Consider the following 13,816-nt stretch of genomic DNA (forward strand, 5'->3'; position numbering starts at 1 on the left):
AGTTATGGGAAGGAGAGATCTTCGGAACACTATGTATTAAACTGTGTTACAACTCAAAATAAAATGTGATGTATAAGTGTAGAAAATCATAGCTTATCGTACCGCATCGTTTTTTGAGTTACTGGGGAAGTTAATTCGGGTGGAATGATATACTAGTGGCAGCCAAAAAGTTCTCGGAATTTCATTGTATCTGTTTTGCAGCCCCTTGTATTAGTCTGAATTAATTGCTCTAATTTAACTAATTATTCTTGATTACTATGGAATAATTCGATTATTCTTTTTGTTTACTTTATTTATTTACAAGTTTGTGCGTGGTGATCGGTTGGCACGATGTCGCATTTCGAGCAAACGGTGCACATCAAATTCATGTGCAGCTGGGAAAATCTGCTGCAGAACCTTACAAACAATTTACGGGGACGCTGCTTTGTACAAAACAGACGTTTACGAGTGGTTTTCAAGATTTCCTGGTGGATAAGAACCTCTGGAAGACGAAAACCGCAGTGGAAGACGATCAACCTCTAGAAACGAATATATGATACAGAAAGTGAAACAGTTAATCAGTTCAAACCGGGGACTGGCGCTCGATTAGTTGAAGCAAAAATTACAGATCTCTCATTGAGCCATTCATACAGTCGTGTCAGATGATTTAAAGATGAAACGTTTCAGTTTAAAATTTGTTTACCCTTGGAGGCTGATACCGGATCAAATGGAAACTCGTTCGTTGTCTGCGGCTGGATGTTTTGAGAAAAGAACAAAGTACCGCCTGCTACTTGAGACAATCGTTATTGGTAATGAGACCTGATTGTAGGTGTACTAAAGCAGAGCATAAAGGGTAGTCATCGGAATGGCACACAACATGTCTTTTATCAAAGAAAGCCGCGCTGTGTAGCCGCGCGGTTTGGGGCGCCTTATCACGGTCGGTGCGGCTTTTGGCGTCGGAGGTTCGAGTCCTCCCTCGGGCATGGGCGTGTGTGTTGTCCATAGCATAAGTTAGTTTAGGTTCGGTTAAGTAGTGTGTAGGCTTAGGGACCGACGGCATCAGCAGTTTGGTCCCATAAGACCTTACCACCAACTTCAAAAATCAAAGAAAGCACGTCATGTGAGACCCGAAACAAGAGTAATGATTTTTCAATAACGAAGGAGTGGTCCACTATGAATTAGTTACCTGCTGTAAAAACTGTAACCCTCCACGGTGGCAGCTCGGTGGGACCGTACGTTATCATCCATCAGGAGGAAGGTGGGACCCACTGCAGCGGACATACTGGTGCAAAATGACGTCCCGATACACCTGACCTGTTAAAGTTCCTCTGTCAAAAATATGCAGGGGTGTACATGCACCAATCATAATACCACTTCACACCATCAAACCACGATCTCCATACAGGTCCCTTTCAAGGACATTAAGGGGTTGGTATCTGGTTCCTGGTTCACACCGTATGAAAACCAGGCGAGAATCACTGTTCGGACTATACCTGGACTCGTCTGTGAACATAACCTGGGACGACTGTTCCAATGACCATGTACTGTGTTTTGACAGCAGGCTTTACGGACTCACCTGTGACCAGGGGTCAGTGGAATGCACCTTGCAGGTCTCAGGGCGAATAAACCATGTCTGTTCATCGTCTGTAGACTGTGTGTCTGGAGACAACTGTTCCAGTGGCTGCGGTAAGGTCCCGAGCAAGGCTACCTGCAGTACTCCGTGACCGTCTACGGGTACTTATGCTGAGATATCGCTTTTCTTGTGATGTTGTACACTGTGGACGCCCCTTACTGTAGCGACTGGACACGTTTCCTGTCTGCTGGAATCGTTGTCATAATCTTCAGATCACACTTTGAGGCACACGGAGAGTCCGTGCTACGACCGGCTGTGTTTGACCAGCCTCCAGCCGTCCTAGTATTCTACTCCTCATAACGTCATCAATATGTGTTCTTTGAGCCATTTTCAACACACAGTCACCATTAGCACGTCTGAAAACGTATGCACACTTACTCGCTGCACCATACTCTGACATGCACCAACACACCTCTGCGTATGTGGACTGCTGCGAGCGCCACCGTGCGACGAACGCAGGTCAAATGCATCGCATGGTCATACTCCGAGGTGATTTAAACCCGCAAACCGCCCACCAGAGCGTTGTTTCACCATGTATCAGTATTATCCTTAATTTATGAGCATGAGTGTAGTTTGGTATTATAGAGGATTCCAATAAGCAATATTATTCCCCACTCTTTCGGCTACGAAACCCTATTTTTCAAGAGTAAGCTCCTTTCAATGCGAGGGCGTTACGCCACCTAACTGGTGGAGCCCGTGGGCCCGCATGGTACCACTCCACTGGTTCTACATCTACATCTACATTGATACTCCGCAAGCCACCCAACGGTGTGTGGCGGAGGGCACTTTACGTGCCACTGTCATTACCTCCCTTTCCTGTTCCAGTCGCGTATGGTTCGCGGGAAGAACGACTGTCTGAAAGCCTCCGTGCGCGCTCTAATCTCTCTAATTTTACATTCGTGATCTCCTCGGGAGGTATAAGTAGGGGGAAGCAATATATTCGATACCTCATCCAGAAACGCACCCTCTCGAAACCTGGCGAGCAAGCTACACCGCGATGCAGAGCGCCTCTCTTGCAGAGACTGCCACTTGAGTTTATTAAACATCTCCGTAACGCTATCACGGTTACCAAATAACCCTGTGACGAAACGCGCCGCTCTTCTTTGGATCTTCTCTATCTCCTCCGTCAAACCGATCTGGTACGGATCCCACACTGATGAGCAATACTCAAGTATAGGTCGAACGAGTGTTTTGTAAGCCACCTCCTTTGTTGATGGACTACATTTTCTAAGCACTCTCCCAATGAATCTCAACCTGGTACCCGCCTTACCAGCAATTAATTTTATATGATCATTCCACTTCAAATCGTTCCGCACGCATACTCCCAGATATTTTACAGAAGTAACTGCTACCAGTGTTTGTTCCGCTATCATATACTCATACAATAAAGGATCCTTCTTTCTATGTATTCGCAATACATTACATTTGTCTATGTTAAGGGTCAGTTGCCACTCCCTGCACCAAGTGCCTATCCGCTGCAGATCTTCCTGCATTTCGCTACAATTTTCTAATGCTGCAACTTCTCTGTATACTACAGCATCATCCGCGAAAAGCCGCATGGAACTTCCGACACTATCTACTAAGTCATTTATATATATTGCGAAAAGAAATGGTCCCATAACACTCCCCTGTGGCACGCCAGAGGTTACTTTAACGTCTGTAGACGTCTCTCCATTGATAACAACATGCTGTGTTCTGTTTGCTAAAAACTCTTCAATCCAGCCACACAGCTGGTCTGATATTCCGTAGGCTCTTACTTTGTTTATCAGGCGACAGTGCGGAACTGTATCGAACGCCTTCCGGAAGTCAAGAAAAATAGCATCTACCTGGGAGCCTGTATCTAATATTTTCTGGGTCTCATGAACAAATAAGGCGAGTTGGGTCTCACACGATCGCTGTTTCCGGAATCCATGTTGATTCCTACATAGTAGATTCTGGGTTTCCAGAAATGACATGATACGCGAGCAAAAAACATGTTCTAAAATTCTACAAGAGATCGACATAAGAGATATAGGTCTATAGTTTTGCGCATCTGCTCGACGACCCTTCTTGAAGACTGGCACTATCTGTGCTCTTTTCCAATCATTTGGAACCCTCCGTTCCTCTAGAGACTTGCGGTACACGGCTGTTGGAAGGGGGGCAAGTTCTTTCGCGTACTCTGTGTAGAATCGAATTGGTATCCCGTCAGGTCAGTGGACTTTCCTCTATTGAGTGATTCCAGTTGCTTTTCTATTCCTTGGACACTTATTTCGATGTCAGACATTTTTTCGTTTGTGCGAGGATTTAGAGAAGGAACTGCAGTGCGGTCTTCCTCTGTGAAACAGCTTTGGAAAAAGGTGTTTAGTATTTCAGCTTTACGCGTGTCATCCTCTGTTTCAATGCCATCATCATCCCGTAGTGTCTGGAAATGCTGTTTCGAGCCACTTACTGATTTAACGTAAGACCAGAACTTCCTAGGATTTTCTGTCAAGTCGGTACATAGAATTTCACTTTCGAATTCAATGAACGCTTCACGCATAGCCCTCCTTACGCTAACTTTGACATCGTTTAGCTGCTGTTTGTCTGAGAGGTTTTGGCTGCGTTTAAACTTGGAGTGGAGCTCTCTTTGCTTTCGCAGTAGTTTCCTAACTTTGTTGTTGTACCACGGTGGGTTTTTCCCGTCCCTCACAGTTTTACTCGGCACGTACCTGTCTAAAACGCATTTTACGATTGCCTTGAACTTTTTCCATAAACACTCAACATTGTCAGTGTCGGAACAGAAATTTTCGTTTTGATCTTTGGTTGACGTCTGAGTCAACGTCTTACTGCATGAATAACCTCCACATCATCCATGTACTGCTTTTCACGCAATACATCCTTTATTACGTGAAACGAATGGAAGTCGGAAGAGGCAAGAGACGGGCTGTAGGGTGGATGAGAAAGAATGGTTCAATGAAGTTCTGTGAGCTCGTCTCGGGTTCACAGTCCTGTGTGAGGCCTTTCGTTCTCATGGAGAATCAGAAGTTCGTTTGCATTTTTGTGGTGACGAACATGCTGAACTCGTATGTTTAATTTCTAGAGGATAGCACAATACACTTCAGAGATGATTGTGCACCATTAGGGAGGGCATCAAATATGATAACCTGTTCACAGTCCCAGAAGAACGCCGCTGTGACTTTACCGCCTGAAGGTTCGACTTTGAACATTTTCTTCGGAGGAGAGGTAGTGCGACGCCACTACATGAATTTCCGTATTGTTTCTTCTTCTTCGATGGTCTCTCTGGTCTTCTGTCGGGTAGGACAAACCCAGCGGACACACACCTTTGAGCATTGGTGGACGAGTGTCTCAGCACTACCAGCAGTTGTGCAGCCAGGTGTTTGTGATCTGTTTATCTCCTCGAATGAGACTGTTCGTGGGCATCAACACTGCTGGAGTCACAGCCGTGTGCGGCCGGCAGGCACACAGGAGACGGGCAGGTTTGTGCGACCTTGTCGTGATGATGTCAGACTCCTCGTCCAACGACTCACCATGCTTCTGTTCACTGCTAGGTCTCCATAGACATTCTACAGACGCGTATGACGGAATGAGATGCTCTGGTTTTCCGCCAAAAGAAGCTCACTGCTTGTAACGCACCTCCGTTGCAGACACCTTTTCGAAGGCGTTGTATAGAGCTACACACGTCAGAATTTCGTGAGACTATAGGGGCTGAAGCCAGAATACTCCACGAAGTCTCATAACAAACACCACATTTTTCAACCGTAATCGGCCGAGAAACAATTGTACTTATTGGACGCCCCTTGTATTTTGTTAATGAGTTTGCATCACATGGAGCAGAATAATTGTAAGTAGCAAATAAGAACTGAAAATTTAACACCGTTTACTAACACCATTGGCGGAAGAGAGAATAATGAGACCAATGAACAGCTGAGAGTGGCCGGTAAAGATTGGAGTAATTAATTGGTAAAGGGGGAAAAAATAAGTGCTTAACAGTATGGGTTAAAACAGTCTTGGTTGCAATTTTAGTTTTTTTTTATTTTTCAACGACGCGTTTCGCCTTATTTAGGCATCTTCAGGTTACCTTTTCTAGATGGCCGCGAGAGGCACCAAGATCTGCATAACGCGTTCCCGTTCACAGAAACTCGCTCCTGTGAACGGGAACGCGTTAGGCAGATCTTGGTGCCTCTCGCGGCCATCTGGAAAAGATAACCTGAAGATGCCTAAATATGGCGAAACGCGACGTTGAAAAATTAAAAAAAACGAAAAATTAAGTATATTTATACTAATGTGAAATAAACTAGTTGTGTAACAGCAGGTCGCCATACCTGTGAACACTCGGGTTTTGTGCGGTTCCACAGCGCTCAGAAACCGGAGCGACGCCGCGGGGCGGATATTAGGACCCGTTCAGCCGGGCGCTCCCTGCTGCCAATGCCGTTAGCCTACCTGTAACAGGGCCTGCCTGCTGAATGTCTACGCTCCGAGGGCTGCAGGGCACAGTGATCGACTGACGCAGCTTCACAAGCAGTTATCGACAATTCGCTTCGATAGTTCACGTAAGGGCAGCTTTTTCTTCGATTATTCAACATTTCTTGATTATTGCAGAATAAAGTGGCGCTGTGGTCAGTTCTACCGATTTCTACTATGAAGGAAGGCGCTTTAAATTCCCCTTGGGCACTGTTGATTTATGGTTCCGATACTTTCCGTAAACCAACTGGGGCTGGTGCAAGTACGGTTTCTTCAATAAGGCACAGTCTAAGGCAATGAAATAGTTTTACTATTGGCGAGAAATGTATCTCTACCCGTTGCTCAGGTTTTTTTACGAAAAATTCCGTAACGAAACTGAACAAGTAAAATGAAGCTTTCCGTCATTTTCTTTGTATGTGGGGGGAATATAAACCTATAAAATCCTCCACTTGCCTCAGTACAACGGACTAATAAAATACAAGCAAAACGTATATTCAAATGAAAGTTTCAAGTGAAAGACGAAAGTGTTCGATTTCTAGATCACGACACAGAAATCCTGTTTCAGCATGTAAGTGTACTTATAAATGTACCTTAATAGTAAATAAATCTCAGCAAGCTTTTCTGTGGAAAGTTTGATCTAATTCATTAATTGTTTTTCTTAGTTTCGTCTCTGAATATAAAAACTAACGTACTGACTGACTAAATGACCCATCGTGACCCAACCCAAGCCAACCGCTAAGGATAGAAACTTGAAATTTGAAAAGGATGTTGATCTTATATTGTAGGCATCGTTTAAGAAGGGATTTTTTGAAAGTCCATCTACCAGACAATTGGTTTCTTGGTCAGAAATAAAGGAATTTGTATTTTAGTCCAGTGAAACTGTCAGAAAAAAAGCCTGTACCTTGCAAAAGGTGGGGTAGATTTTTTTTTAACTCGTTCATATCGTTGAAAAGGTTAGAAAACGAAGTTTTGCCAACAAAATTTCTCTTGGGAAAACTTTCTGCAGTCAAAAAACTTCGATAATTTCCGACTTCTTTCAGTTTTTTTCGAAATATCTCAGTTTCATTTGGTCCTATCGTTTTGACGTCTATTTTCTTTTTTAAAGAGCACAAAATTCTCTACAAATTTGATTGTTACCATTTTTTTCTACTCCCAGTATCTAAGGCGCTACAGCACGTCAAAAAATACCATTTTTTCCAATTTTGAGCAAAGTGGCAGATTACCTAATTTTTGAACACTGTTATTTCAGTTTCTATTTGCGTAGTATAAACATATTACTCATCATGTTATTCATTGGAATTTACCATCTCACTCTGCTGCAGGGCCAGGACAAACAGCATCATATTCAGTAACTACGAACACATTCACGTCGGATTGCGTGAAGTGTATTTGTGTTTCAATATGTAATACGATCGCATGCAGGTGCCGTACATTTTCTACAGTTGATTGACGTTAATGATCAGTTATAAGAAAAAAGTATGTAGGAATTGTTCTTTAGCGGACAAAAGCGTATTTATTCTTTGGAAGCCAGGTGGATCGAGTAAATTTTTTGTCATTGATGGAGGGTACCTTATCCACAAAGTGACTTGGACTCGAAATGTTTGCTTCAAGTCAATAGCCCAAAGCTATGTTTCTTACCTGCAACGTCATTTTGGATCTCAATTTGCTATTGTACTTGATGAGCATCCATGTGAGGGAGACAAATGTAGCACAAAGGGTGCTGAGAGGATTCTTCGGTTGACGTTGTGGTTGAATCAGAGATGGTGAACCAAGTCCCTCAGGACAAGTTCTTGTACAACGAACGAAACAAGATGCGTTTGATCACACTTCTTAAAAAGGAATTTCTGGAGTGTAGCATTGAATTGCTCCAGGCACAAGAAGATGCTGACGTTATGATTGTAGCATCTGCCATTTCAAGAACCAAAGATTTTGGAAGTGTTGTCATTGGAGGAGAAGATGTTGACCTGCTTGTGCTCATGACCGGTATGGGGCAAGGCATTGAAAACTTATTTTTCTTAAAGCCAGGAAGAAGAAATGCAGAACGCAAGTGGTTTTCCACTGCAGGTTACAAGTTTGACAGTGAATATATTCTGTTCACTTACGCCTTTAGCGGATGTGATACAACATCCGCTTTTTTTGGTCAAGGAAAAATTAAGTGCTGCAATGTTGTTGCGAAAAATTAACACCTAACCTCAGCCCTTTGCACGTTCAATAAACCACATGCTACCCGTGTAGAAATAATAACAGCAGGAGAACTGGTTACTATCGCATTGTATAGTGGAGGTGTCAGCAGTTCCCACACACTAGACCATTTGCGGTACCAGCTATTCGCCAAGTCTGCCATAAAAAGCAAACTGAATGTTGCACGGTTGCCACCTACACAAGATGCTGCACATCATTCGTTGCGGACTTACCAACAAGTCCAAAGTTGGATGGGAAACTGGAAACCTCCTGAGAAATTGGGCTGGAATCACAGTGACCACGGTCCAATACCCGTTATAATGAGCCAAGATCCAACACCTGAAGCACTTCTTCACATTGTTTCATGCTCATGCAAGCTGAACTGCGGCGGAGCGTGCTCCTGCAGAAAAGCGGGTTTGAAATGTTCTTCAATTTGTAAGAAATGTGTTGGGGTCAACTGTGAAAACGTGCCAAAATTTTTATATGAAGACAGTGAAGCAGATGTTATGGAGGATGTTGAGGAAACCGCTGACGAAATCAACGAACTTGCTGAGGCTGACTCGCTGTTTAAAGAAGAGGTCAATCTGGGATTAACTCTATGTACAGACCCTGAATCCGTAACTCAAGGTATTTCTGGTGACACTGAGGAACCTGGCCCATCAAAACGTTGGAAGTGATGCTCATATCTGTCTCAAGTGCGCTAAAGTGCGATATTACAAGTATTGCACACCCAGAACTGTCAACATTTTTTAGTAACTGACAATGAATTTTAATTGTAATAAAGCTACTTATTTTTAATGTAGACTGCGTGGCTTTTATACACACGAATAATTACCTACCTAATTAGGTTGCCTATTGCAGCTAATAATAGTTCAGTTCCCTGAGACAAATTATTTTGTGTGCGTGTGTGTGTGTGTGTGTGTGTGTGTGTGTGTGTGTATGTCTCTTAATGATGTATTTTTATAGTTTTACGAATACCAGGGCAGAGGTGCCCCATAGTGAACTTGAGGTAGTGATGTAAGAATCACAATAGCTGGGTGCCCAGCAATCCTCATGTTGCATACAGAGAAATTGAATACCTGAAAGTGAGGTGGTAAATTCCAACATATAACACGATGTATAATGTATTTATACTACACAAACAGAAACAGAAAAAATGGTGTTCAAAAATAAGTTATCTTGCCACTATGCTCAAAATTTGAAAAATTGGTATCTTTTTGGCGCTGTAGCGCCTTAGATATTGGGAATAGAAAAAAAATGGCCAGAATCAAATTTGTAGAGAATTTTCTGCTCTTTAAAAAAGAAAATAGACGTTAAAGCGATAGGAGCAAACGAAAGTGAGATATTTTGAAAAAAACTGAAAAAAGGCAGAAATTTTCCAAGTTTTTTGACTGCAGAAAGTTTTCCCAAACGAAATTTCGTTGGCAAAACTTGGTTTTCTAATCTCTCCAACCATATGAACGAGTTGAGAAAATAAACACTTCTACCCCACCTTTTGCAAGGTATGTCTGCAATTTGACTGGGCTATTTTAGCATTTTTGGAAATTTAATCTCTATAGGGCTGAAATAGTGGGTGAAATCTTTTTTCCCATTTTTTTTGTTAAACGTATCATTTTTCGGTAAAAAATTAAAAAAATTGTTGTATCAGTTTCTTTCTAAATTCAACCCCTATGGGGGTGAAATAGGAATTACAAATTTTGGTGAAAATATTTCGTTGCATTACAATATTTTTAATGTTAACTGTATGAAAATTTGAATTTCACTTCTAAGGACCAAAGCCTTAGGGGTTGAAAGTTTCTGTGGAAATGTCACCACAGGAAAACAAAATGCAGGGTTAACACAGACATCCAACACTATCTACCAGAGTCACTTTTTGGTCAGAAGTACATTCGAAAATGACATTGCTTCTATGGCTTTAACAATCGTGCAACATTTAGAAGACGATGCAGTTTGTGAACAACATAAAAATTCAACTAATAAAGAACAAAACATCTGTGGAGATCATACAGTCTACGCAAACGAAGCAGCGGGTGCTGAACTAGTGTATAATACAGAACACAATTACAGCTGCATGTCGTATAGTTTCCTTCGTAATTCTTCTCTTCTTTCAGTAGTAAATGGAATTACTTCAGTACTCTACAAACAAAATATTGGTTGTATGTAGCCACAACGCCTGTTGCTAACTGTATTGTATCACTACTGAAATTTATCCAGAATGAGAACATACTAACCTTTAGTGGAATTTACGACTTTTTTAACATCTCTCTTAACCTCTTACATTTGTGTCATAGCAATTAAATGTAGCATCGCACCACCATCAACAGCGACCCAGAAGAGCTCGTTATTCATTAAAGACTGTGAGTACAACAAAAGCTTTCACAGTAAATTTCTAAGTCTATCTATCTCGGACATTCCCGAGATCACAGTTTCATCCCCCGTAGCACGGCAACTTGTGGGCAGAATATAGGAGTCCAAACGTCATACTCTCTGCACGACTAAAAGAACCTTAAGGTTGACCAGTCGGCGGATCCTATTCAGGCATCGGCTTAATCCGGACTTTTATTTCACAAACGATCTATGGGTCAATGATATTTAGACTATGAATTATGCTGGTGATTCAGGATGAGAATTTTCATTCTTCGTCATTTAATTTCATATATACATCAGTTCTATCCTTACAGTGGCACACATATTCTCCCCAGATGCAGAACACGACGTGTATGCGAGAGCCACTGAAGCTAGCCGCCGCTCAAATAGACAAAACCGACAGGAGAATACGACGGCCGCTGGGGTCACTGATCTACCACCTGACCGCGAGCTGGTCACCAGAAAAGACTGCTTGTGCACTCATCGACACTTCCCTTTTACGGCACACAATTATGTTTGATGCCTCACATCACTTCCGTTAAATGTACAAAATACACAATATTCATTACTACTTACGTGATACCTTGAAGCACCAAAGAAACTAATATAGGTATTCGTATTCAAATACAGAAATATGTAGACACGCAGAATACTGCGTTGCGGTCGGAAACTGGCTGGGGTAATAGCAGGAAATTTAAGGGGGGGAGGCACTGCCATGAATGGTAAAATACCAGTGGTTACAGGTGTTGGAGCAGCACCTTTTTTAAGATAGGTAAGACAGAAAGATGTCAAGTTCTACGAGAGGTCAGGATTGAAACAAATCTTCAGTTTAGGAAAGAAATTAAACAGCACAATTCTAGCACATTGGATCACCAATCACAGCTATCAATTATAAATTTTCACCAATCACCAGAAATTTTATCTCCACCATGTTGTATCTCAGTCCTAGGTAATTGCATTGATGAATTAAAGTCACCCAACCCAATTGACATAATCTGCCTCTCTGAACACCATGTGACCACTGGTATAGGAATTAGGCCTAAGCACAATGAGAAGCTCAGACAGGAGAGTACTGCAAATGTTAGAATAAGGAAAGGTTCTCATAAAAGTATAATTAAAAATAATGTAAGTATCTTTCATCAAAATATTGGGAGTTTAAAGAATAAAGTAGATGAGCTTCTGGTTTGTTTAGAAGATTTAGAAGCTGAGAATGAAATAGATATACTATGCCTGTCTGAGCATCACATTGTTACTGATATGGATAAGGTAAATGTAAGTGGTTATAAGCTCTCTGCACATGTAATGAGAGAAAATATGGAGAAAGGAGGAGTTGCCATATATGTCAAAAATTATCATTGTGCAAAAAGTATAGAAACAAAAAAGTTTTGTGTAGAGAAACATATAGAAGCATGTGCCTGTGAGCTTAAATTAAATAAAGGCACATTTATAATTGTAACTGTATATAGGTCCCCATCAGGAAATTTTCATCTATTCTGAAAAATTTGGACTCCTTGTTGTGCTATCTGTCAGACAGGGGGAAGCAAATTATTATTTGTGGGGACTTCGATGTAGATTCTCTGAAAGAGGGTAATAGGAAAAATGACCTTGAAGTATTACTCGGTTCTTTCAATTTGACACCTGTTATTGATTTTCCTACTCGGGTGGTAAAGGACAGCAGCTCACTGATAGATAACTTCTTTATAGACCAAGATAAGTTTAACCAGATAAATGCTCAGCCTGTTGAGAATGGTCTTTCTGATCATGGTGCACAGCTAGTTACAATATATGACATATCTCCATTCAGCAATACTAAACAGTACTCCAAAGTAGTACGTTCAGTTAACGATTTAACAATTGAAAATTTCAGGGAAAGCCTACAGCAGCTAGACTGGGATGAGGTGTACCGTGAACATGATGCCAATTTAAAATATAATTTATTTCATGACATTTTTGTAAATGCATTTGAAAACTGCTTCCCCAAGAAAATAGTTAAATATACTCGTAAGAAACCTTGTAATAAACCATGGCTTACTAAGGGTATAAAAATATCTTGTAACCGGAAAAGGGAAATGTATCTGACAGCAAGAAAGAGTAGTGACCCAGAAACTATCAAAAATTATAAAAACTACTGTGTTATATTAAGAAAAGTTATTAAAAAATCCAGGAGTATGTGTATCATGTCTGAAATCAGCAACTCTGATAATAAAATTAAAACAATTTGGAATATTATTAAAAGAGAAACAGGTCAACCAAGAGCAGAGGAAGACAGTATTACCATCAAATTGAATGAAAACTTTACGAACAAAAAGTCAGAAGTTGAAAATACTTTTAATAATCATTTTCTAAATGTTGTGGATATAGTAGGATCCAGCTGTTCATTAGATGATGCTAGGCTGTTAATGGAAGAGGCCATACCTATGCAATTTGATACAATTGAAATCTCACCCACTTCTCCCTCTGAAATTAGGAAAATAATAAACTTGCTTAAAAGCAAAAACTCACATGGAATTGATGGCATTTCCAGCAAAATACTAAAAGCTTGTTCTCAACAGATAAGTAAGATTCTCAGCCACCTGTGTAATAGCTCTCTGGAACAGGGCATTTTTCCTGATAGACTGAAATATGCTATTGTTATACCTTTGCATAAAAAGGGGGATAGATCTGATGTCAACAATTACCGTCCAATCTCCCTTCTAACAGCTTTATCCAAAATTTTTGAGAAAGTAATGTATTCAAGAGTAGCTTCACATATCTGTAAAAATGAAGTACTAACAAAGTGTCAGTTTGGTTTCCAGAAAGGTTTTTCAACAGAAAATGCCATATATGCTTTCACCAGTCAAATTTTGAATGATCTGAATAACTGAACACCACCCATTGGGATTTTTTGTGATCTCTCAAAGGCTTTTGATTGTGTAAATCATGAAATTCTGCTAGACAAGCTCAAGTATTGTGGCATGAGTGGGACAGTGCACAAATGGTTTAATTCGTACCTAACTGGAAGAGTGCAGAAAGTTGAAATAAGTAGTTCTCGTAACATGCAAAGATCAGCACATTCCTCAAACTGGGGAACTATCAAGAATGGGGTTCCACAAGGGTCAGTCTTGGGTCCTTTGTTGTTCTTATTATATATTAATGACTCGCCATTCTATATTCATGAAGAGGCAAAGTTAGTTCTCTTCGCTGATGATACAAGTATAGTAATCACACCTGAGAAAC

Source organism: Schistocerca americana, chromosome 1 (genome assembly GCF_021461395.2).
Source record: "Schistocerca americana isolate TAMUIC-IGC-003095 chromosome 1, iqSchAmer2.1, whole genome shotgun sequence".
NCBI lineage: Eukaryota > Metazoa > Arthropoda > Insecta > Orthoptera > Acrididae > Schistocerca > Schistocerca americana.